The sequence below is a fragment of the Aquarana catesbeiana genome, linkage group LG10 (assembly GCF_042186555.1).
Source record: "Aquarana catesbeiana isolate 2022-GZ linkage group LG10, ASM4218655v1, whole genome shotgun sequence".
NCBI classification, from domain to species: Eukaryota; Metazoa; Chordata; class Amphibia; order Anura; family Ranidae; genus Aquarana; species Aquarana catesbeiana.
In genome coordinates this window covers 70,603,442-70,629,790 of record NC_133333.1, presented here as the reverse complement: position 1 = coordinate 70,629,790, position 26,349 = coordinate 70,603,442, and the positions used below count along the sequence as shown (strand labels likewise).

Genomic DNA, 26,349 nt, shown 5'->3' with positions numbered 1-26,349 from the left:
ACAGCAGCTTTTTTGAGCTTTTTTTGCTGCTTAAGAACGCCACTCCATGTTATTCAATTGGCTCATACACATCATGGCGTTTTTGAGCTGTAACAGGCATGGTCGTTTTTAAGCTCAAAAAAAAAAAAAAAAAGGACCATCGCATTCTGAGGCTCCAGCGCTAGAGCTGTAAAAACGTCAGACGCCGGCAAAAAGTGTTAAACGCAAATTAACGAGGCTTAAAGCTGTGTTAAGCCTCGTCCGGCGTTTCTGTCTCTATTCAAAATCAATGGTTCTCTATGGGAGCCCACTGATTTGAATAGAAGTCGCACCAGAAGTCGGATCAAGATGATCCGACTTGCGGTTTTGATTTGTTTGCTGAGAATTTTGTGGGTGCACGCAGCCCGGTCGTTCAAGAAAGGGGGGGGGGCGAGCAAGTGCCCCCCCTCCTGGAACATACCAGGCCACATGCCCTCAACATGGGTGGGTTGGCCCTGCGCCCCCACCCCAAAGCACCTTGTCCCCATGTTGATGAGGACAAGGGCCTCTTCCCGACAACCCTTGCCCGGTGGTTGTCGGGGTCTGCAGGCGGGGGGCTTATCAAAATCTGGGAGCCCCCTTTAATAAGGGGGCCCCCAGATCCTGGCACCCCACCCTATGTGAATGAGTATGGGGTACATCGTACCCCTACCCATTCACCTGGGGGAAAAAGTGTCAAAAAAAAAAAAAAAAAACACACTACAAAAGGTTTTTAAATTAATTTATTAGGCAGCTCCGGGGGTCTTTTCCGACTTCTCTGCGCTCTCCGGCCTCTTCTCCCAGGCTCTTCCGCTATCTTCTGCCCGCTCTTTTGCTAGCAGTTCCCCGGGTCTCTTCCGACTTCTCCAGCCTCCTCTCCCGCTGTCTTCTGCCGAGCTCCTCCGCTATCTTCTGCTCTTTTGCCCGCTCTTTTGCTAGCAGTGGCCCAGTCTTCTCCGTCGTCTTCTTCCCTCCGGTCTTCCTCCGATGTTGACACGACGCTCTCTCCTGCCGTAATGCAGTGTGCGCGGTGCGCAAAGACTTATATAGGCTTGAGGCGGGGTCACCGCGTGATGTCATCCGTTGACCACGCCCCTTATGATGTCACAGTCCCCTCATACATAAATGGACTTGCATGGTACCCCATGAACAAACACACCAACTTATATAAAATTGTATAAATATATTCCAAAAATCATCTTCATTGAAAGCTGACATACAATGCATTAACCTCCTCAATACCAGACACTTTCACCCCCTTCCCGCACAGGCCAATTTTCAGATTTCGGTGCAGACACGCTAGATAGAGCTTTTTTTTCATGGTATTTTATCAACACTGGGGTTTGTTCTTTTTTTTTTTAAAAGACAAAATACCAAAAAGGTTTGAAAAAAAAAGTTTGCTAGCTTTTGTTATAAACATTTTGCAAACAAATCTTTCTTTACAAATTTAGGCCAAAACGTATTCTGCTACATTTATTTGGTAAAGAAATAACCCAAATCAGTGTATATTATTTAGTCTGTGTGAAAGTTAGAGCGTCTACAAACTATGGTTTATTAATTTGTACATTGATCAGTGCTGATGTACCGACTGCCTCATCTCATTTCTTGAGGCCTTAAATGGCCATGACAGTACAAATACCCCCCAAATAACCCCTTTATGGGGGCAGACAGTCCAAGGTAATTAGTAAGAGGCATAGTGAGTTTTTTTTTTTTCTTTTACTGAAATTTTTTTTTAAGGATTTTCTGAAGGACAAAGGGATTGTACATCATTATAAAAACATGGGGTGTTTTAAAGGAGAACTCCGGGATAGGCAAAAAGATTGCCCATTACTACACCCCTTACACAAAACACTAAACAGTTAATACATTTTTGGAAAATTTCCTTACCATTGAAGAGAAAAGTCTAACCAGATTTTCAGGAAGACATCTCTAATTCAAAAGATAACAGCATCTGCTCTGCCAAGGAGGAGGTGTTACAGAAGTGGTTACCTCATATCCACTCCTCTCTACAGGAAAAGTAACTAAATTTCCTATAAATCTTTGGGAATTACAGTGAATGTGGGAGGGTACACTAGGCCTGCACATGTTAAATGTGAACTCGCCCACTTCAACATCAAACACACCCCCTCATTCTCCAGCCACACTGCTCAGCACAATGTAATGAAATGTAAAGCATGCATGTGCAAAATGTTTAGTTCATTCTATGTAGCAATAAATATTTAATTCTCCCTCCTCTAGGTTTTCAGTTACTGGTTGTGGCTGCTACCTTCACATGCCCTCTCTCCCCCTACCGCCACAACAGGAGATAAACATGTTGCCCTTACATGCTTTATCTAATCATTACTGAACTGTAGACTCATGCCCATACTTATATATTATATCCACTGGCCATATATCCAATGGCTGAAATCGAATCACATTTGCACCAAAATGGTGCAGGACCCTTTTTTTTGGTTCACACTTATGCGATCTGATTCATTTCACAGTTCGTACTACGATCTGCTGATCAATCTGGGGGTGTTGTTACCTTTACATTGCCACCCGCAGCGGTTTGCAGATCTTAGTGTAAACCACTGTGCGATTCAGGTGCGATGCAGGGATTTGCAGGGTTCTCGCATCGCACTAGTGTGAACCGGCACTCAGTGCTTGTATGGTGTGAGCAGATCCCTAGCCGCAACATGCTGCTTTAAATCGGCATGTGGCAAAAAAAAAGTACCTTATTAATCAATAACTTAATAATGGTGGAACTCTCTAATATATCTAATATATAAAAAAAAACTGTATATCTGTAACATCAGTAGGGCAGTGGACGGCGTCAGTCAATGACAGTGTCAACATGGATGTTGGCTCTCTACCATGTGATCAATTACCGTATGTCCAATCACAGCTGATCACATGTAAACAAACCCTGATTAAGGCAATTTCCTTGCTTTAGCGCTGCCACTGTGTGAGGAAAGGAAAGCAAATAATTGGCTTTCCTGTGACAGGGGGAATTTACACTGATAGGTCACTAATGATCAGTACCCTGGTTATCAGTGCAGAAAATCACTGCCCATCAGTGCAGCCAACCAGTACCCATCGGTCACGCCAATTAGTGCAGGGGTTTCCTCCATTCCTGGCAAGTTTTAAAAAAAATGTATGTCTTATTCTCATTTTGATGTTTATTACATGTGAAATCACATATAACTGGAATTATTGCACTTGAAGTTAAAGTGGTGGTTAAGCCGCTTTATACCATTCTCTCTGTTTAATAATCCTTTGTGTCCCTGTGTCTGTGTTTTATAAAACATAAGCCATTCTTTAGCTTATCTCAGAGCGCCGCTTGGCGTTCACATGACCCGCCACCTCTCTGCTCTCCTCGTCTGGCAGCTGCAGCGGGCGGGCCCGAGAAACCCCCGCTGATGTTACTTGGGAGGCAGGGAGGACAGGAGGATAGAGGCACCATGTCACATGAGTAAATAAAAAGAACCGCGCTAGAAAAGATATATCTTTGAATCAAAACAAAAAAGCAGCAGCATACAGTGCGACAACACAAAAGTCCAATATAGTATATAGAAACTGCGCTAAAAAAGAAAAAAACGTCCAAAAGGTTTTATCTATGGGCATCCAACAGAGGCACTTAAGGTCTTGCAAACACCATAATGTGTACATATAGATAAAGTAAGGTGCCCAACCACCGTGGCTGTAAATTGCGCTTACCAAACAGCAAGCAGTATGAGCAGATGGCTTACAACCCAGCCAGGGCCTTTTTGATGTAGTAAATGTTTCCACTCTCTCCAGGCTCAGATCGCCGTTCCCTCAGTATATACACCAAAAAAAGAAGAAAGAAATAACAAGAGAACTGGCCATAGTGTAGTATGTCTGGGCATCAAATAAGGACACTTAGCAAACACCCTGATGTGCACATAAAACCAAAGTGAGAAACCCGACCACCGTAGCTGTAGAGTGTGCTTACCAAATCGCAAGCTTTATAGGCAGATGGCTTACGACCCAGCCTGGGCTCTTTACAGATAATGATGGAAAGTTAGTATTTTCACTCGCTGCAGCTATGAGATCCGTTTCCTCAATATACCGCTAGCAGCCACTGCTCCAACTTCACCTGTCCTGTGAGTACCGAGCGGCGCTCTGAGATAAGGTAAAGAGCAGCTTATTTTTATAAAACACAGACACGAGGGCATAAAGGATTAATAAACAGAGAATGGTATAAAACATTCAAAGTAACTTTTGCAGAAGGAGGGGAGGGGGCGGGCACTGAAACAGGAGCAGACAGGCGGGGGAGGAGTGACAGAGGGAGACACAGGAGAGCTGCAGATATCCGCAGCTGACAGAGGCGCGTAAACAGACCACGGTGTCAGGGCTCAGCAGCCATGATATACTGTGGTCAGTTTTCAGAGGGGAGGGCAGAAACTTGCAGGATCAGCCACGTTTTCTAGATGATAGAAGGGGCCAAATTTCACAGCCAAGCACTGTGCTGTATAACATGCTTTAAAAGGAACAGGATCAACATATATATATTTTTTTAGGTGAACAAAATCTTTAATCTGTATTGCAAATATCTATAGGAGGGCCAACTATGGTATGTAACTGAGGCTTATTAGCCTATGTGATTAATTAACAATTTTAGCCAAGTACAATTACCAATGTGTCAATCTTTAGCTCCTATAGGCACCCTTCTGGGCCCCCTGTAGCCAGTTACAGGGTTGAGTTTGACTACTGTCCCCTGGCTGCGTGGCGGTGCTCACTCTGTGTCCTGGGAGTTTGGCACGGCATGTCTTTGATATGGGGACTGGGGGGCTGGAGGTCTAGGTTAGACAAAACTGTGATTTCTCTGTAGCATGATCGTTCACTTGAATTATGTTATGATACCTGGGTCTTATGATTAATGTACTTTCTTTTCCCTTTTTTCAGTGTTTTTACTCCTTTGTATTATTTGCTTACTCCCTTGATGAAGCCAATGTATTGGCGAAACTAGTAGGGATCAATTGACCATCGACTACCTTTCAACATCTCTGGTGTCGGTCAATATTTAAAACTGTTAAGTGCTTTCTGTCTAGTTTACTTGTTCACAATGTATATGTAATTAATTATTTATACTTTTTAGAATTGTATATCAATAAAAATTTATTTTTTATAATAATTGTATTCCGATTTGTTTTTGGCACGGCGATAATCCCACTCTCCCTGCTTCCACATATACAATTTTTTAGGGATGAGGTGCTGTATCTATTAGGACATTCCACCCACCACCTTCTATCTATAGAAGGGGTTTCCACCATCTTTGCTAAGTTTGATGTGTATTCTATGTGACGTTACCCATCACAGAAACCGGTATTGTGGTAACACTTTAGTCTATTGAGATTACCATACATTAAAAGGCTCCACCATTATTGTTAAGCTATTAAATAGTAAGGTAGCGCTGCACTTTTTTTTCTGGTGTGGGAACACATCAGTGCTTAGCAGCAAGCCTTTTACTGACTATTTTTTATTTTACCTCCAGTGGTTCATTGTAAATAGTAATGCAGTGATTACAGATTATACTAAAGATTGGTATGTGGCGCAATTAAACAATCGGCATGTGGCAAAAGTAAACATTGGCATGTGAAAAACACAAAAAAGTGCAGCGCTACCTTACTAATCAATAGCTTATCAATAATGGTAGAATCCTCTAATGAATGGAAATATCAATAAACTTCAATATTACAGGCCTCTGTGATATGTAATGTCATATATAATTGACATCAAACTGAAAATAAGACATTAAAAAATTGAAACTTTGCAAGAATTATGGAAAATCCATCTACATATATTTGCAGAACAGATTAACTTTTTAGTTGGGAGGTTCCCACCGTTATTGCACTTTGTTTTTTTTTTTCTGGTTAAGATTGTTACACTGAATTGTATAGGTTTTAGTTACAATTACAATGTAAATAATTGCATTTGATGCAAATCTGTATTGCAAATATCTATAGAAGGGGTTTCCACAATCCCTGCAATGTTTCATTTTGTATGTCTTATTTTCAGTTTGATGTGTATTGTATGTGACGTTACATATCACAGAGACCGGTATTGTGGTATAATTGAAGTTTATTGAGACTTACATACATTAGAGGGTTCCACCATTGTTAAAGTGATTGTAAAGGCAAAAGTTTTTTTTTTTTTATCTCAATGCATTGTATGCAACATAAAAAAAAACGTCTGTGTGCAGCAGCCCCTCTAATACTTACTTGAGCCCATCTCTAACCAGCGATGTTGCAGGGGAGACTCAGCCGCATGGGGCTCTCCCTTCCGATTGGCTGAGACACAGTTGCAGCGCCATTGGCTCCCGTTACTGTCAAAGTCAGTTAGCCAATTGGGAGTTGGGGCGGGGCCAAACCGTGGCTCCATGTCTGACTGGACACAGGGAGCTGTGGCTCGGGTGCCCCCACAGCAAGTTGCTTGCTGTGGGGGCACTCGACAGGAGGGAGGGGCCTGGAGCAACGAAGAGGGACCTGAGAAGAGGAGCATCTGTGCGTAAAATCATTTCATAGAGAAAGTATAACATGTTTGTTATTTTTAAAGAAAAAAAATACAAGACTTTAGTTATTGATCAATAAGGTCTTGGGTCTTTTTTCAACCTATCTATGTAACTATGTAAGGTAGCGCTGGACTTTTTTTTTTTTTTTTTTTCTTTTTTAACTAACAGAATGTTCCTTTATTGAAACAATGACCTGGTACAATGTATGCAAAATAGAAATAATCAAAGCAGTACAGTGCACACAGACAATGGCAAAAAAAAGGCATAGCTTTGGTAACATAAGATAAGTACGTACACCACATATAAGCGTTATTAGGATAATAGTTCTCAATCCACAATATTCCCAAGGCACATAAAGAAGGCATCACAGCCACCAATAGGTGATCAGAATACAGAGGGGGAGAATACCCCCAATTAAGCGGTTTATGGCTGCAATACCCTATCAAACTTCTTAGGGGAGTTCCTGCCTATATACAGTGCCTGTCAGGTCACCTAGAGGCTGGGTGACAGATGCACACCGTTGAGATCAGGAGTGCACCGCAAGGTAGTGGACCCTACGGCTGACTGCTGCGGATTAAACCCTGGGAGGTTTCAGGAAGCAGGTCTACTGGATCACTGACACAGATCCCACTGGGAGCTAGAGCATAGATTCCCCAGGGCGCGGAGTCCAAGAGCCAGCAGGTGTTCACCAGAGCCTTTAATGGTAAGGATGGACTGAGCTGCAGTCTGGCTCCAGGTCGCGGCCCCCCAGGGTCTCACAGCTCACGCTCACGGCAGACTACAGGAGAAGAGGAAGGAGGCAGCAGGCTGGAACAACAAGGAAAGTAAGGGACAAGCCAAGGTCGGGGCCACAAGCAGACAAGGACAGCAGAGTACACGCCAAGGTTCAGGGTCACAGGCAAACAGGGATGGTCGGGAACACGCCAAAGGTCAGGGTCAGGAGCAGACAGGAATAGTTAAGAACAGGCCAAAGTCGGTAACAGGAATCAGATGTAGGAAACACAGCAAATACACACAGAGGCTAACACACAATTGTTGATCAGCACTGCTGGCTTGCAGTGCACAGGTTAATATAGGGTTCCCTGATAGGGCCTGGGGTGGGGCCATGCTTAGAGGAGAGGTTACAAAAGCAGTCAGGTGAGGGTCAGCTGGTCTCTAGAGATGAACACATGGAGACAGGTATGCTGATCGACAAACTCTATTGCATAACCATGACAGTACCCCCCCTCTTAAGACCTCCCCCGCCCCCGCCTGTGCCCAGGCTTAAAAGGGAAACTCCAGATGGAACCTCCTCAATAGACGAGGAGCAAAGACCTCAGATGCAGTCATCCAAGACCTCTCCTCAGGACCAAACCCTTTCCAATGTACGAGGTACTGAAGAATGCCTTTAGGGAGCGGGGAATCCAAAACTTGACTAAATTCGTACTTTAGATTATCCTCAGAGGCCGGAACCGAGGTAAGGAGAGGACGAAAGGACTTATTGGGGACTAAAGTCTTTTTAGAAATGGGAAAGGGCACGAGAAGACCATCAGAAGTCTGAGCAGGGTCCCCCAGACCCTTAAAGATGTGCTGGACATCCAACACAGGACCATCAGACTGGGTAGAGGTCAGTGGATCCCTGAGGTTAGGTTGGTTAAAAGGTATCGTGTCACAAGAGTTAAGCTGGATAGCTGAAACACAAAGAGAATATAGAGAGCCCTGAACAAAAGATTGAAAACCCCACCTGGCCGAATGAGGCATTCTATCCAAAGGATGGATTGAGCCTCTTAAACAGGTTTGAACGGACGTAGTAGCAGTAGGGCTGGACTGGTGCAGAGGCCGACTGAACAGCATTGCCAGGTGCAGCGACCACCAGAATTGCATCGCAGGGCGTAGCGACTGTGGAACTGGTGGACGAGTCAGCCTGGGTGTGTGTCCAAGGGGGTCCAGGGACAGGCAAAGTGAAATGGCCATGCAAACTTGAGTGACTGATCGGCTCAGGTTCACAGGTAGGCTTCTCATCCAGAGAACCACACGACCCAGAGAGTGCCTCAGCCCGACTATTGCAGGAGACATTCCAGAAATCGCTATACGCAGCGGGAAGAGCAGAAGATACTGGGATGGTGGCAACAGGAGTATTCTCTTTTGGGGTAACCTTGAGTAGGCAGGAGGAGGAACAGGAGGAACCCCAAGTCAAGATCTGTCCATCAGTCCAGCCAACATGTGGCGAATGGAGCCGTAACCAAGAAAGACCTAATATGATAGGAGACGAAGCCTTAGGTAGGACAAGGAAGGATATCCACTCCTGGTGGAGTGTCCCTACCGACATCTTAACAGGGAGGGTCTGGAAGCGGATAGGGCCCCCTGGGAGAACAGTGCCATCAATCGCCAAGACCACCAATGGCGTAGTAAGGGGCAAAAGGGTAAGTCTCATGGAAGACGCAGTACCCCAATCCATGAAATTGCCAGCGGCTCCGGAATCCAGATGTGCCGAGACCGAACGAGAGGAAGCGCCGACATGAAGGAACACAGAAAGAAGAAGACGAGAAGGTGAAGGTGATACTTCAGGGTCTAATACGCCACCTTCCAGATGTATTAGCCCCGATCGTTTTTCTGGACAAAGAGAACAAGTGTCACGAAAATGACCTTTGGCCCCACAGTAGAGGCATAGGCCCAGAGTTCTGCGCCTAGCGCATTCTTCAGGAGACAACTTGGTCCAGCCCAGCTGCATAGGTTCCTCAGTGGGCAGGGGGTGCTCCTCGGATCGAAGAGAAGGGACTGGGAGCTCAAGCTGCCTAAGGAATGGGGAGTGCTGGCGTCTTTTTTCCAGGGCCCTCTCCTGAAAGCGAATATCGATCTGGTTACACAAGGTGATGACACCGTCCAGATCAGCAGGAAGGGATCTTCCTGCTAATTCATCCTTCACTCTATCAGAGAGGCCATGTAAAAAGGTTGCAACTAGGGCCTCATTATTCCAGCTCAATTCAGCTGTGAGGATACGGAACTGAAGAGCATACTGTCCCACAGAAGCGGAATCTTGACGGAAACGTAAAAGAGCGCTAGCCGCTGAGGAGACACGACCCGGTTCCTCGAAGATATTCCGAAAACGTTTCAAGAAATCAGACAGGCTAGAAACCACTGGATCATTCAGTTCCCACAGAGGGGCAGCCCAAGCTAGCGCCTCGCCGGAGAGAAGGGATATAATATAGGCTACTTTCGCCCGATGGGACAGGAAGTTTTGGGGATGAAGTTCAAAATGAATCGTGCACTGGCTAAGGAACCCCCTGCAAGCCTTTGAGTCCCCAGAGAAACGGGCCGGAGCTGGCAGTTGTAATGAATGTGTGGCTGCGACTGGTGCGATAGGTGCAGCAGCAGATAGCGGTTGAGGTTGTTGAACCGGGGGTCCTAATAAAGGCCTGAACCTGTTCAAAACTTGGGTCAGATGCGATTCCTAGGTCTCAAGTCTGCGAACTAAGCCCTGCAGCGGATCATCTGCGGGTAGCGGCACATCAGCCGGGTCCATGGCTGATCAAACTGTCAGGTCACCTAGAGGCTGGGTGACAGATGCACACCGTTGGGATCAGGAGTGCACCGCAAGGTAGTGGACCCTACGGCTGACTGCTGCGGATTAAACCCTGGGAGGTTTCAGGAAGCAGGTCTACTGGATCACTGACACAGATCCCACTGGGAGCTAGAGCATAGATTCCCCAGGGCGCGGAGTCTAAGAGCCAGCAGGTGTTCACCAGAGCCTTTAATGGTAAGGATGGACTGTGCTGCAGTCTGGCTCCAGGTCGTGCCCCCAGGGTCTCACAGCTCACGGTAGACTACAGGAGAAGAGGAAGGAGGCAGCAGGCTGGAACAACAAGGAAAGCAAGGGACAAGCCAAGGTCGGGGCCACAAGCAGATAAGGGCAACAGAGTACACGCCAAGGTTCAGGGTCACAGGGATGGTCAGGAACACGCCAAAGGTCAGGGTCACGAGCAGACAGGAATAGTTAAGAACAGGCCAAAGTCGGTAACAGGAATCAGATGTAGGAAACACAGCAAATACACACAGAGGCTAACACACAATGGTTGATCAGCACTGCTGGCTTGCAGTGCACAGGTTAATATAGGGTTCCCTGATAGGGCCTGGGGTGGGGCCATGCTTAGAGGAGAGGTTACAAAAGCAGTCAGGTGAGAGTCAGCTGGTCTCTAGAGATGAACACATGGAAACAGGTATGCTGATCGACAAACTCTATTGCATAACCATGACAGTGCCTTGAAAAAGTATCCATACCCTTTGAAATTTTCCACATTTTGTCATGTTACAACCAGTACTATAGAAGGGACGGACTGCACCTAAATGAGGAGGGTGCAGGTCAGCTGGGAGTAAGATGGCCAAAAAGTTAGAGGGGTTTTTAACCTAGGCGACGGGGGGGGGGGGGGGGGGGGCAGAGGTAGAGATAGTCAGAACATAGTCCAGAGGGTAGTATTCGGGGCATTAGTGGTAGGTTGACTAAAGCACATAAACCCAAGGTAAGTATAGTAACAAGTCCTAGTTGCAATCTCAGAACAACCAATAAGAGGTAAGAGGATAGTATGCGACCGGTCTAAACTATGTGGCATGTTCACCAATGCCAGGAGCCTTGTGGACAAGATGGGTGAGCTAGAGATACTATTGTACAAGGAGGATTTGGATCTTGTGGGAATTTCAGAGACCTGGTTCAACAGCTCTCATGATTGGCTGGCAACCATTCAAGAGTATACCCTTTATCTCAGGGATAGAGAGGGTAAAAAAGGGGGAGGAGTATGACTATATATGAAGAATAATGTAAAAGTGAATATGAGGGATGACATCACTAAGGGAGCTAGGGAGGAGGTGAAATCTTTATGGGTAGAGCTCCAAAGGGATGAAGCTAAAGGGAAAATATTACTGGAAGTATGCTATAGGCCCCCTTACCTGAGGGGGGGGCGGATCTCCCATCACAAGTTGGATTAGGAGCAAGGATGGGAAGTGTTATCATAATGGGGGATTTTAATTATCCAGACAAACTGAGCAGAGAGAACCACGCATTCGTCTAAGGCTCGCCAGTTCCTAAATGTCTTGCAGGACAATTTCATGGTTCAGATCGTAGACGCACCAACTAGAAATAAAGCATTACTGGATCTACTGATTACCAACAATACAGACCCGATCACGGAAGTGGAAATACGGGGCAATTTAGGAAACAGTGAGCACCGGTCAATTGGCTTTAGTATAAATCACACAAATAGGAAACATAAGGGGAATACAAAGACACTGAATTTCAAAAGAGCCAACTTCCCTAAACTACGAACCTTGCTAGAAGGCATGAATTGGGATAAAATCTTATGAACAAAGAACACGGAGGAGAGATGGTTTTGCTTTAAGAGCATGTTAAATAAGGGCATTACCATTGCGTAATAAATTTAAAAGAGCTTACAAAAATCCTGAATGGCTTAACTCCAATGTAAAAATGCATATAAAAGCAACGGAGAAGGCCTTCAAAAAATACAAGGTTGAGGGATCATCATCACCATTCAGACTTTATAAAGAATGCAACAAGAAATTTAAGGGTGCAATTAGGGTGGCTAAGATAGCACACGAAAAACACATAGCGAAGGAGAACAAAAAAAAATCCCAAGAAATTCTTTAAGTATGTAAACAGTAAAAAAGGACAGACCATATTGGCCCCATAAAGAATGAGGAAGGACATCTGGTTACAAAGGATGGGGAGATGGCGAAGGTACTGAATTTATTCTTCTCCTCGGTCTTCATGAGGGAATCGGGGTGGCTTTAGTAACCAAACTGCAATGTTTATCCTTATGACACATCACAGTAAGCACCTCCATGGTTAACAGAGGACAGAATTAAAATTAGACTTGGGAAACTTAACATTAATAAATCACTGGGACCAGATGGCTTGCACCTGAGGGTACTTGGGGAACTCAGTCAAGTAATTGCAGGACCATTAAGGATATAAATCAAATATTCCACGCTTAGGATCAGTGTTAGCAAAGAACTGCAGCCCCCCAAGCAAAATGGAAACACCGAAGTGGAATCCACATAACACAGAATGTTCTAATAGGGAAATGGCGCTGTTCACAGATAATGGAAAAATCAATAAACGCAAAGCCCAACCCACCAAAAAATGGGAATGAAAAATGTGACTAAAAAATGTGAAAAATTAATAAATGTGCAGTGTGCACCAAGGTTCACACCAAACTAAGTGGGAGAATCTAACTGAAATCCTGTAAGTTAATCCATTAATTATTACATACCTGTCTGATACACCTTCACTGGACAATTTACATTGGACGATTTTGATTGTATCACATACACCAATTTATTTATAATTTGTTTGATTGCACACTGGACTATTTACATTGGACGATTTTGTTTGTATCACATACACCAATTTATTTATAATGTTTGATTGCACATATCCATTATTCTCATCTTTTGATTAATTCACCCTAAATTACACATTTCCACATTTTTTACTATTTATATCCAAAGGGCTACAGATTCTTTATATATATTTTTTATGTATTGTCTATGGTATTGGGCACGTGAGTGGGATTTTCCAACGCTAATATTACTTTTTATGTCATCTTGCATTTTTTCACTTATGGTAGTGACTTGCATATTCACACCTTATGTAATATAATTAATGGATTAACTTACAGGATTTCAGTTAGATTCTCCCACTTAGTTTGGTGTGGACCTTGGTGCACACTGCACATTTATTAATTTTTCACATTTTTTAGTCACATTTTTCATTCCCATTTTTTGGTGGGTTGGGCTTTGCGTTTATTGATTTTTCCATTATCTGTGAACAGCGCCATTTCCCTATTAGAACATTCAATTGCAGGACCATTGTTCCTAATTTTTACTGACAGTCTACTGACTGGAATGGTACCAGGTAATTGGAGAAAAGTCAATGTAGCACCAATATTTAAAAAGGGCCCAAAATACATCCCTGGGACTTACAGACTAATTAGACTAACATCAATCGTATGCAAGCTCTTGGATAGGGTGATAAGGGACTATATACAAGATTTTAGTAACAAGTATCATTAGCAGTAATCAGCATGGATTCATGAAGAATGGTTCTTGCCAAACCAATCTATTAACCTTCAATGAAGTGAGTTGCCATCTAGATAAAGGAAGGCCCGTAGACGTGGTGTATCTGGATTTTGCAAAAGCATTTGACACAGTTCCCCACAAACGTTTACTGTACAAAATAAGGTCTGTTGGCATGGACCATAGGGTGAGTACATTGATTGAAAACTGGCTACAAGGGAGAGTTCAGAGGGTGGTGATAAATGGGGAGTACTCAGAATGGTCAGAGGTGGGTAGTGGGGTCACCCAGGGTTCTGTGCTAGGACCAACCCTCTTTATTTTGTTCATAAACGACTTGGAGGATGGGGTAAACAGTTCAATCTCTGTATTTGCGGATGATACTAAGCTAAGCAGGGCAATTACTTTTCCGCAGGATGTGGAAACCTTGCAAAAAGATCTGAACAAATGAATGGGTTGGGCAACTACATGGCAAATTAGGTTTAATGTAGAAAATGTGACAGTTTCTTACTAGTACAGTGGGGCAAAAAAATATTTAGGCAGCCACCAATTGTGCAAGTTCTCCCACTTAAAAAGATGAGAGAGGCCTGTAATAGTCATCATAGGTATACCTCAACTAAGAGACAAAATGTGGAAACAAATCCAGACAATCACATTGTCTGATTTGGAAAGAATTTATTTGCAAATTATGGTGGAAAAAAAGTATTTTGTCAATATCAAAAGTTAATCTCAATACTTTGTTATATATCCTTTGTTGGCAATGACAGAGGTCAATCGTTTTCTATAAGTCTTCACAAGGTTGTCACACACTGTTTCTGGTATGTTGGCCCATTCCTCCATGCAGATCTCCTCTAGAGCAGTGATGTTTTGGGGCTGTCACCGAGCAACACGGACTTTCAACTCCCTCCAAAGGTTTTCTATGGGGTTGAGATCTGGAGACTGGCTAGGCCACTCCAGGACCTTGAAATGCTTCTTACGAAGCCACTCCTTTGTTGCCCGGATGGTGTGTTTGGGATCATTGTCATGCTGAAAGACCCAGCCACGTTTCATCTTCAATGCCCTTGCTGATGGGAGGTTTGCACTCAAAATCTCACGATACATGGCCCCATTCATTCTTTCATGTACACGGATCAGTCGTCCTGTTCCCTTTGCAGAGAAACAGGCCCAAAGCATGATGTTGATGCCCATGCTTCACAGTAGGTATGGTGTTCTTTGGTTGCAACTCAGCATGCTCTCTCCTCCAAACACAACGAGTTGTGTTTCTACCAAACAGTTCTACTTTGGTTTCATCTGACAATATGACATTCTCCCAATCTTCTTCTGGATCATCCAAATGCTCTCCAGCAAACCTCAGATGGGCCCAGACGTGTACTGGCTTAAGCAGGGGGACACGTCTGGCACTGCAGGATCTGAGTCCCTTTTGGTGTAGTGTGTTACTGATGGTAGCCTTTGTTACGTTGGTCCCAGCTCTCTGCAGGTCATTCACTAGGTCCCCCCATGTGGTTCTGGGATTTTTGCTGACCGTTCTTGTGATCATTTTGACCCCACGGGGTGAGATCTTGTGTGAAGCCCCAGATCGAGGGAGATTATCAGTGGTCTTGTATGTCTTCCATTTTCTAATTATTGCTCCCACAGTTGATTTCTTCACACCAAGCTGCTTGCCTATTGCAGATTCAGTCTTCCCAGCCTGGTGCAGGTCTACAATTTTGTTTCTGGTGTCCTTCGACAGCTCTTTGGTCTTCACCATAGTGGAGTTTGGAGTGTGACTGTTTGAGGTTGTGGACAGGTGTCTTTTATACTGTTAAGTTCAAACAGGTGCCATTAATACAGGTAATGAGTGGAGGACAGAGGAGCCTCTTAAAGAAGAACATACAGGTCTGTGAGAGCCAGAAATCTTGCTTGTTTGTAGGTGACCAAATACTTATTTTCCACCATAATTTGCAAATAAATTCTTTCAAAAATCAGACAATGTGATTGTCTGGATTTGTTTCCACATTTTGTCTCTCATAGTTGAGGTATACCTATGATGACAATTACAGGCCTCTCTCATCTTTTTAAGTGGGAGAACTTGCAAAATTGGTGGCTGACTAAATACTTTTTTGCCCCACTGTACCTTACAATAGCATTGATAAGGAGCTTCTAAGATGTGGAGGCTGAATTAGGTGGGATTAGCAGGCAGCCAAGGGTCTCATAAAGTTGTTTTTGGCGTAGGTGTCGGCGTGGTTGGAGGCGGTGAGAAGGTGAGACCCTAATTGTGAAGTGGTTTTAAACCATCCTTGGAGTTAAAATAGATGTGAGTTGGTTCTGGTAGGTTATTAGCAACTTAGTCAGGAAACCCCATGGGGAGAATATTTTCTGTGATGGTAGAATGGATTTGCAAACGAGTGGCGAGGTGGCCACTGAATTATCATTGTAGAGAGAAATTTGAGTGTAGGAGTCTGGTAGGATGCGTTATGACCTGGTTGCACAAAGTATTCTCACTTTCATGTGAAAGTGAGAATCTGTGTATTGTTGCCGATAGAATGACTAGGTTATGTGATCTACATAAGCCACTCAGCCATTTAAAATAATGACGGGGTGACAGCGTCTGCTGTTTATCGCATCATTAGCTGTGATTTGTGTCCAGATGTACGAGGCTGTACGCAGTCTGCTGCTAATCACTCTAAGTGGCTACATGCAATCTGCAGCGAACGCAGTCAGGCCACAATTACTTTTACTGGGCTGAGTGGACAATGAGGATTACATAACACGTCATTGCTGCATCAAGAATACACATATTATTTATGCAGGAATACGGTGGCAGCAACAATACCGTTGTGTGAAATGGGTATTCAATTAAAAAAAAAAAAAAAAGTGTACTGCTTTGATTCATAGAGTTGTTGACAGTTGTCATGAAGTATCTTACCCTTTTCTCTTTAGCCTTATATTGGAGCTATTTTATATGGTAAGATGACAAGCTGTCAAAGTTACCGGCAGCAGGAATTCTCATACACACAGGCACCAGGTAGCTTTGACATGCGCGCATTGATGGGGCTGTGAGCGTGCTCTGCAGTGAGGACTGCCGTGCGTGCACTTTTCCCCATGTCCGGGCGCAAGGGTATGCTGCAGGACTCTGCCTGGCGAGGGGGGAGTGTAGAGATGGGAAGGGAGTCCGGTGTCTTCACAACTCCGCTTCCCTAGCACCGACAGAGACCTGCCCACCGGTTGGAGTGTATTTCATGGTTCCCACAGGCAAAGGCAGTAACATTTTGAAGGTAAAAAAAACATGCATGGCATTTCTAAATGTGGGCACGTTACTATGGTGCCTTTGGTGTATATAGGATGCTCGGAGGGTTCTATACAGGTGCATCTCAAAAGATTGGAATATTATCAAAAAGTTAATTTTAGTAATTAAATTAATTTACTAATTAAATTCAAAAAAATAATATAAAGATTACAGAGTGATATATTTCAAGCATTTCTTTTGATTTTGAGGATTATGAATTACAGCTAGTGAAAACTTAATATTCAGTATCTCCAAAAATTAGATTATTGGTTCAATATTGTAAACTCATGGTGTCACACTCTAATCAGCCAATTAACTCAAAACACCTGTAAAGGTTTCCTGAGCCTTTAACCACTTCCCGCCCGGCCTATAGCCGATTGACATCCGGGAAGTGGTTCAGTTATCCTGACTGGGCGTCATATGACGTCCAGCAGGATAACATGGCGGCGCGCATTGCGGCGATCAGTGGAGCGGAGGCTCTTTACCACGTGACCAGCTGTGTCCAATCACGGCTGATCACGATGTCAATAGGAAGAGCCGTTGATCGGCTTTTCCTCACTCGCATCTGACAGACGCGAGCAGAGGAGAGCCGATCGGCGGCTCTCCTGACAGGGGGGGGTCTGCGCTGATTGTTTATCAGCGCAGCCCCCCCTCAGATCACCACACTGGACCACCAGGGATCGCCACTAGGACCACCAGGGAAGGGGCAACATGTGGATGGCCAGGTATGTACCCCATGGCCATCCACATGTGCCCAATGTGCCCAATCTGTGCCAGTCAGTGCCCACAAATGGGCACTGATCGGCACCAACATGTTTCAGGTCTGCCCAGCAATGCCACCAGTTTATTCAGTGCTACCAATCAGTGTCATCAGTGCCACCTGTCAGTGCCCACCTATCAGTGCCACCCATAAGTACCCATTAGTGCCACCCATAAGTACCAATCAATGCCACCTACGAGTGCCCATCGGTGCCACCTATGAGTGCTCATCAGTGCCGCATACCAGTGCCACCTATCAGTGCCCAGTGCCGTCCTATCAGTGCCCATCAGTGCCACCTCATTGATGCCACCTCTTCGGTGCCGCCGTATCAGTGCCCATCAGTGCAGCCATATCAGTGCCCGTCATTGAAGAAAACGTACTTATTTACAAAAAATTTTAACAGAAACAAAGAAAAGCTTGTTTTTTTTTTCAAAATTTTTGGTCTTTTTTTATTTGTTGCGCAAAAAATAAAAACCGCAGAGATGATCAAATACCACCAAAAGAAAGCTCTATTTGTGGGAACAAAATGATAAAAAATTTGTTTGGGTACAGTGTTGTATGACCGCGCAATTGTCATTCAAATTGCAACAGCGCTGAAAGCTGAAAATTGGCCTGAGCAGGAAGGTGTCTAAGTGCCTGGTATTGAAGTGGTTAAGGTTCAGTAGGTTACATATTAATGGTGAAGACTGCTGACTTGACAGTTGTCCAGAAGACAGTCATTGACACCCTCAAGGAGGGCAAGTCACAAAAGGTCATTGCTAAAGAAGTTGGCTGTTCACAGAGTGCTGTATCCAAGCATATTAATGGAAAGTTGAGTGGAAAAAGTGTAGTAGAAAAGTTTTCACAAGCAACAGGGATAACTGCAGCCTTGAGAGGATTGTGAAGCAAATGCCATTCAAGAATTTGGCGGGGGGGGGGGGGTTCACAAAGAGCCACGCACACACGTTTCCAAGACATGGGCTACAATTGTCCCATTCCTGTTGTCAAGCCACTCCTGAACCAGAGACAACATCAGACGTGTCTTACCTGGGCTAAGAAGGAAAAAGACTGGGCTTGAAATATTTACTGATAAATTTCAGTGTAATGAATCTATATAAAATATAGGAGTTTCACTTTTTGAACTGAATTACTAAAATAAATTAACCTTTTGATGATATTCTAATTTTTTTAAGATGCACCTGTATTTGCTTTACCGCCCCACGTTCATATACTGCGGCAGGGCGGCCCTTAAGTGCAAAATCACATACCTGTACGTGATTGCTTCCTCCTGGTCTGGGGGGCACGCAGGCACTGCTGGAGACCTGCACCTGCTGTGACTGGACACAGCGGGAGCCATTCAGCGGACGCGATGTCCTCTGGGAACCCAGCGATCCTTCGGAGAGAGGCAAAACGGCGGTCTGCCTATGTAAACAAAGAATACAAAACCCCAAAACAGGTAATGGGACTTTAAAGGCAACGGAGTATTAAAAAAGAATAATTTATTATTTGCAAAAAACACAAGAAAATAGAGTACAAAATCACAAAAAACATAAACGTAAGGATAATAGTAATCACAGAACGACTAAAAACAAGAGCGTGAAGCGGTCATGGTGTATGTGCAGTCTTCCACATGGCCCTATGCGTTTCGGAATTTATCTGGAGCGTCCCCCTGATGAAGGGACGCTCCAGATAAATCCCGAAACGCATAGGGCCACGTGGAAGACTGCACATACACCATGACCGCTTTACGCTCTTGTTTTTAGTCGTTCTATGATTACTATTATCCTTACGTTTATATGTTTTTTGTGATTTTGTACTCTATTTTCTTGTGTTTTTTGCAAATAATAAATTATTCTTTTTTAATACTCCGTTGCCTTTAAAGTCCCATTACCTGTTTGGGGTTTTTTTATTCTTTATATCCAGGTAAGATGGCAACCTATATGATCTATTTGGATGGCTTCCTTTTTTAAAAAGCCTATGTAAACAAGGCAGACCGTTATTCTGCCAGAGGGGATCTCTGTTTACCTTTAGTCAAAGCACATCCCCCAGTTAGAAAGCACCCAGTAGGGACACATTTAACCACCCTGTTAACCCTTCCCTGTCAGAGTCATTTGTACAGGGACAGTGCATTTTTCTTTTAGCACTGATCACTGTATTGGAGTCACTTAGTGTCAGGTTAGTAAGTCGCAAGTCCGCTAAAAATCACTGTTCGCCGCTATTACTAATAAAAAATATAAAAAAAATAAATAAAGGTCCCTAAAGCTATCCAATACTTTGTAGCTGCATTCTTTGCTTGGCCGCTGTAACATCATTAAGATGAGTATTTTTCCAGACATTACCTATCTATATTCCCCTCTTCCTTTTTTTGTCAAATTAACGCCCTTTTTACCAAGTTTATTTGGGCTCATAATTGACCCAGACTACGTAGACGCCTCATGACGTTGCCTAAATGCCATGGAGGTGTAGCGGTTCCAGACGCATTCAAATACTACCTAGCTGCTCACCTTGGAAGAGTGATTGACTGGTGTAGGCATGGAGACCTTAAGCTCTGAACGACCATCCAGCAGCAGTACAGTCCTGTTTCCTTGAGAAGGGCACCGTGGTGTTATGATGCCTTAACCCGCTTAAGTCGCACCCAGCTATCGGCCCCATGCGCCGCGTCTGCTCTTTGGCCTGCCAGAATCCAGAGCTTTCCTCCATTCAATCTCCATAATTTCCCATTCTGGGGAACCCTAGCTTTCCTCCAGGCACAGAGCCTGGTCCGTTTCGTGGACTTCGAGAGAGGTTGCTTTCAAGCTTCTCATTTTTTGAGCTCTGATGATTGGCCCTCGGTCTCCACATTGACGCAGTAGGGCGGACGGTTTGGGTTAAATCTCTGGCAAACACTGCAAATTGCTCCATTACCTCTGAACCTTAGGACCCCCGGCGAACTTTCAACGTAAGCTGATGATGTTTGAATCTTACTGCGAGGATAAAGGCTCTGTGTGCAAGAAACTAATTACAAATTATTAAACACGCTGGTACCTTACTCCGTCAGTTCTGTGTAAATACACTCCTGAGGCTTTGGATCATTGCTGGAGATGCAATGAGGAACAGGGTACCTTACTTCATAGTTACATAGTTAGTAAGGTTGAATAAAGACACCAGTCCATCAAGTTCAACCTGAGCAAGTGTGGATGTGTGTCTACAACTATCCCTATTTTTTATTTAAGGTACCCATATAGCTCGCGTCAATTTTTTACGCAGCGCTCCACACATATATCGCACACTCACATCGATCCCTACCCTCAAGGAGCCCACAATCCAAGGTCCCTAACATTCATATACTAGGGCCAATTTTGGACAGAAGCCAATTAACCTACCAGCATGTCTTTGGAGTGTGGGAGGAAACCGGAGTATCTGTAGGAAACCCACGCAGGCACAGGGAGAACATGCAAACTCCAGGCAAGTAGTGTCGTGGTTGGGATTTGAACCAGCGACCCTTCTTACTGCTAGGCGAGAGTGCTACTCACTACACCACTGTGCTGCCCACTCACTACACCACTGTACTGCTTCACATCTTCTGGATTTGTCCAAGACTTAAGCAGTACTGGTTGGAGGTACAAAAAAAATCTCCCAATTTACAGATTTCCCGATACCGGAGGATCCTACCTTCTTCCTGCTCCACTGCTCGCAGATCCCTCTTAAGCCCCGGTTCACACTGATGCGTTGTGAATTAAGCGCGATTTTATTGCGAATCTTCTTTGCGAATTCATTACGTGTTTGTTGCGAATTTACTGCGATTCTACTGGAATGAGTTGTTATTTTGGGAGGCGACTGCGATTTCTGTCTGGCTAATGGAACCCAAACTTCCTGTTCTCTTCCTGGCTTTTGTGGAGTGTGTGGAGAGTGTGGAGGAGGAGCTGAAGGTGACGAATTTGCACATATGTGAACCATCAATGCGATTCAAGAACGATTTACATTGTTGTCTATGGAGACTAAATTTGCAACGCAGTAAACTCGCACAAGACCATTTTTTTTAATCGCATCGCATTTGTAGAGGAATCGCAACGCATGTATGTGAACGACCGTCATTGAAAACAATGACTTTAGGGATGACATGCAAATTTAAAGTGTTTTTGACGCATCACATTCGTTATGAACTCGCATCAGTGTGAACCGGGCCTAAGATATACAAGAAATCAGTCCTTCGTCACTTGATTAATGCCGCCAAGGCTTGTATTAACCCGTGTTGGAGAGACCCAAACCCACTCTATTGCTATGTGGTTTGATGAAGTCAGGAGCATTAATGTCCTAGAAGATCTAGTTCTTACTGCCCAAAACAGTAGAGCGCAATATACTAAGACATGGTCTTATTGGAACATGTTTGTATATGAAGGTAAGGCACTTTTAGGGAACTGAAGTCTTTGTACCCTTTTGCTACACCCCATTGCCCTGGCTCCCCCCCCCCTTCCTTTCACTCTTCAATTACCCTCTCTCTCTTCTCCCCCCTCCCCCTTTTTTTTCCCCTCTGAGCCCTTTCTTTCTGGCGCCTATAGCCATCTCTTAGCCTGTTTCTTTTATGTTCTCTTTTGAAAATCAGCATCCATTCGAGTGAGACCTGCCATATTTCCTACAGTTATTTTCTTGTCATTGGAAAAGAGACTATTTTACTCTTGATATCAGTATACCTTCCTTTTTTCGTCTTTTTTTTATACATCTTTCCCATTATGTTACCATGTCAGTTTGGATTGTCTTCATCTTATGTGGGATAACGTTTTTATTCTTTACTGTTCTGTACTGATGGATGCTCTATTCCGTTTATATAAAGAATTAAAAAAAAAGCTAGAACTGAATGGATTGATCAATCCCTGCATAGATCATACCTCTGTACCCTGTTGCCCTGTATATTCTGGGTTTCGTACCATGTGACACTATATAGCCTGCTGATAGACTGCGTTCCTTCCACAGCCACTTCCTGCAGCAGCTAGAGCCTAAAACACTGCCCTCTGTAGTCTTTCAGACTCTGCGAATGATACAATTTCCTCCACAGCTCTAATGGTGATGGTGGGTAGGATTGAATATATCCCAATTAGCATTCAGTGCTGCCCAGTCACACCTACAGGAAGAGTCCAAACCTCTCAAATCACAGCATTAGTCAAGAAGTAAACACCCATATATATATATATATATATATATATATATATATATATATATATATATATATATATATATATATATATATATATATATATATATACATATATATATATACATATATATACATACATATATATATATATATATACACACACACACACACACACACACCCTCCCGGGAAAGCTAGCTGTGCTGATGCTTGGAGGGATTGAAAAGATAGCCCTGGTTCATACTAGCACCACATGAAAATCACGTGACTTCCAGCACGACTATCATTCCTGTGCAACTTTATTGGATCATTGTTTTATTTTTATTTAACCCTCACCTCTCCTCCCTGGTCATTCTTGCTGCCTAAAAACATCCTTCCAAGCATATTTCATTCACACCTCAGCGTAGTGAAAACACATGATCCCCCTCGTGGTTCTGACGCGGTTTTCAAGTGCAAATGTGCACTTAAATGGGCTGCCCTACATGCGAAAAATGCCCCAAAGTAGCACTAGAACTTGCACAAAGAACGCCCAGATAGTGCATGCTTTTTCTTGCAGGTTGCTCTGCATATGTGCATAAAAAACCTAAAAACCATGCTCTTACTCCAAAAAAGTCATAAATGTAAGCAGCTAACACAACAAATAGAAAATTTGTAATAAATCATATGTAACCAAGTGTAGCGCTAAAAAATGAAAAAGAGAATATTGCTATATCACATAAAATAGCAAAATGAATTGTGAAAAGATAGTGTTTTGTATACTTTGTGAACATTCATACATATAGAACACTTATGTTATAAAGCCTTAGGGTCACCAAAAGTGATGACAGGATGTAAAATGGCAATAAAGTCCAAAACTGAATATGCAGGTACGGTGAACCTAAATATTGCAATGGTGATAAATTCCAAAACATATATTCGTGAGAGATTTCTGTATGTAATCCAACATGGGCTGACAGACACTTGTGCGAAACCACCACCTAGGATGACTGGAGGCTTACCAGAAAGTTGGGACCCACCTAGCATACGTTATATGGGTCAAACAGGCTTGGATTGCTCACTGGCAATGAAGGTAAGGAACCAAAGGCTGGTGAATGGTGAAGTAGTAACGTTGCTATCCCAAAAAGGTCTTCTTCATATGGAAGCTCGGACACCAACGGACATTACCCACATGTAATGAAGAAGGGGCTCATAGCGTAATTCCGTAAACCATAAAAAATTTTATTAAAAAGGAAAAACACTTACATTTCAGAATAAAAAGCGCTTGCAAGTAAAATGGCGGCAGTGGAGTCCTCCCGACGCGTTTCGTCATACAAGACTTCGTCTGGGGTACTTGCCCACTGCAGCCAGACTCCTTTATATAGGGACAAGGACCCCTCTGATGAGAATCCAGCTCCCAGGCTTGTTTGCATTGGCACTTCCGGGGTCATCCAAGATGGCGGACCCGAGTTGCTTTCCAAGCCTCTCTTTCATGTCATTCAATCCCCATAGGTCTAATGGTGTCATGTGTTTCAAGAGGAGACGTGATGCTGAATGCCTTCCAAGCCTCTCTTTCATATGATTCCATTCCCATAGGTCTAATGGTGTCATGTGCTTTAAGAAGAGACATGATGCAGAGTCCCGGCGTCCGGAACCTCCCACTTTCACTTATTACCACCCCTTATGACCTCTTAGTGGGTGTATGGAGGGGGAGGCCGTGACTCTGCGTCACCACATCAATGGCATCCCCCCTAACGTATATTACGATAAAGAACCGCGCTCGCGCATGCGCGCGGCGTAGTTCAGCGCGGTGACATCAACCAAGGGTGTGTGAAGGGCGAGGCCGCGACTGTGCGTCTCAACCTCAATAACATCCCCCATAGTATAATAAAGACCGCGCTCGCGCATGCGCGCGACGTGGTCTAGCGCGGTGATGTCATCAAAATACGACGCATGCGTACATCACCTCCGGTCTCCGTTCGATCACACCAGGAAGTGACCTGCAGAGAGGGGAAAAGGGCCGGAAATTATGTTGTAATCCCCGGACAAGCCTACAAAGTGTACGCAATAAGTGTGCATTAAGGGGTGACCTAAACACGATCAGGACTTCATTCAAAGATTATAGATGGGACGTCACGCGCATGCGCGAGCGCGGTCTATATTATACTATGGGGGATGTTATTGAGGTTGAGACGCACAGTCGCGGCCTCGCCCTTCACACACCCTTGGTTGATGTCACCGCGCTGAACTACGCCGCGCGCATGCGCGAGCGCGGTTCTTTATCGTAATATACGTTAGGGGGATGCCATTGATGTGGTGATGCAGAGTCACGGCCTCCCCCTCCATACACCCACTAAGAGGTCATAAGGGGTGGTAATAAGTGAAAGTGGGAGGTTCCGGACGCCGGGACTCTGCATCATGTCTCTTCTTGAAGCACATGACACCATTAGACCTATGGGAATGGAATCATATGAAAGAGAGGCTTGGAAGGCATTCAGCATCACGTCTCCTCTTGAAACACATGACACCATTAGACCTATGGGGATTGAATGACATGAAAGAGAGGCTTGGAAAGCAACTCGGGTCCGCCATCTTGGATGACCCCGGAAGTGCCAATGCAAACAAGCCTGGGAGCTGGATTCTCATCAGAGGGGTCCTTGTCCCTATATAAAGGAGTCTGGCTGCAGTGGGCAAGTACCCCAGACGAAGTCTTGTATGACGAAACACGTTGGGAGGACTCCACTGCCGCCATTTTACTTGCAAGCGCTTTTTATTCTGAAATGTAAGTGTTTTTCCTTTTAATAAAATTTTTTATGGTTTAAGGAATTACGCTATGAGCCCCTTCTTCATTACATGTGGGTAATGTCCGTTGGTGTCCGAGCTTCCATATGAAGAAGACCTTTTTGGGATAGCAACGTTACTACTTCACCATTCACCAGCCTTTGGTTCCTTACCTTCATTGCCAGTGAGCAATCCAAGCCTGTTTGACCCATATAGCGTATGCTAGGTGGGTCCCAACTTTCTGGTAAGCCTCCAGTCATCCTAGGTGGTGGTTTCGCACAAGTGTCTGTCAGCCCATGTTGGATTACATACAGAAATCTCTCACGAATATATGTTTTGGAATTTATCACCATTGCAATATTTATGTTCACCGTACCTGCATATTCAGTTTTGGACTTTATTGCCATTTTACATCCTGTCATCACTTTTGGTGACCCTAAGGCTTTATAACATAAGTGTTCTATATGTATGAATGTTCACAAAGTATACAAAACACTATCTTTTCACAATTCATTTTGCTATTTTATGTGATATAGCAATATTCTCTTTTTCATTTTTTAGCGCTACACTTGGTTACATATGCTCTGCATATGGAAACGCACAGATGTGAACGAATGGTAACCCAAGCACGACGTGCGTTTTTACTCATTTTCGAAATGCACAGCAAAGCACGTTTTCTGTCCAGGTTGCCGCTCGTTCCAAAATGCGCAAGTACAAATTTAGCCTAAAAGTAATGCAGGCATGACGTACATTGCTGCGCGTTTTTTAAACACACGGCATAGCATACATTTTCTTGAGGCTTGGTGTGCATTTGGAAAGTGCAGATGTGAATGAATGGTAACACCAGATGCGTATTTTCAAAACACATGGTAAACTGCAGGTTTTT

At 44.0% G+C, this 26,349-nt stretch overlaps 1 protein-coding gene across 6 annotated transcripts in view; it reads right to left on the bottom strand.

Annotated features, from left to right (window-relative positions):
* The window catches only part of MBOAT7 (membrane bound acylglycerophosphatidylinositol O-acyltransferase MBOAT7), a 784,148-nt gene that overhangs the window by 485,227 nt on the left and 272,572 nt on the right, over positions 1 to 26,349 (bottom strand). The window lies entirely within an intron of this gene.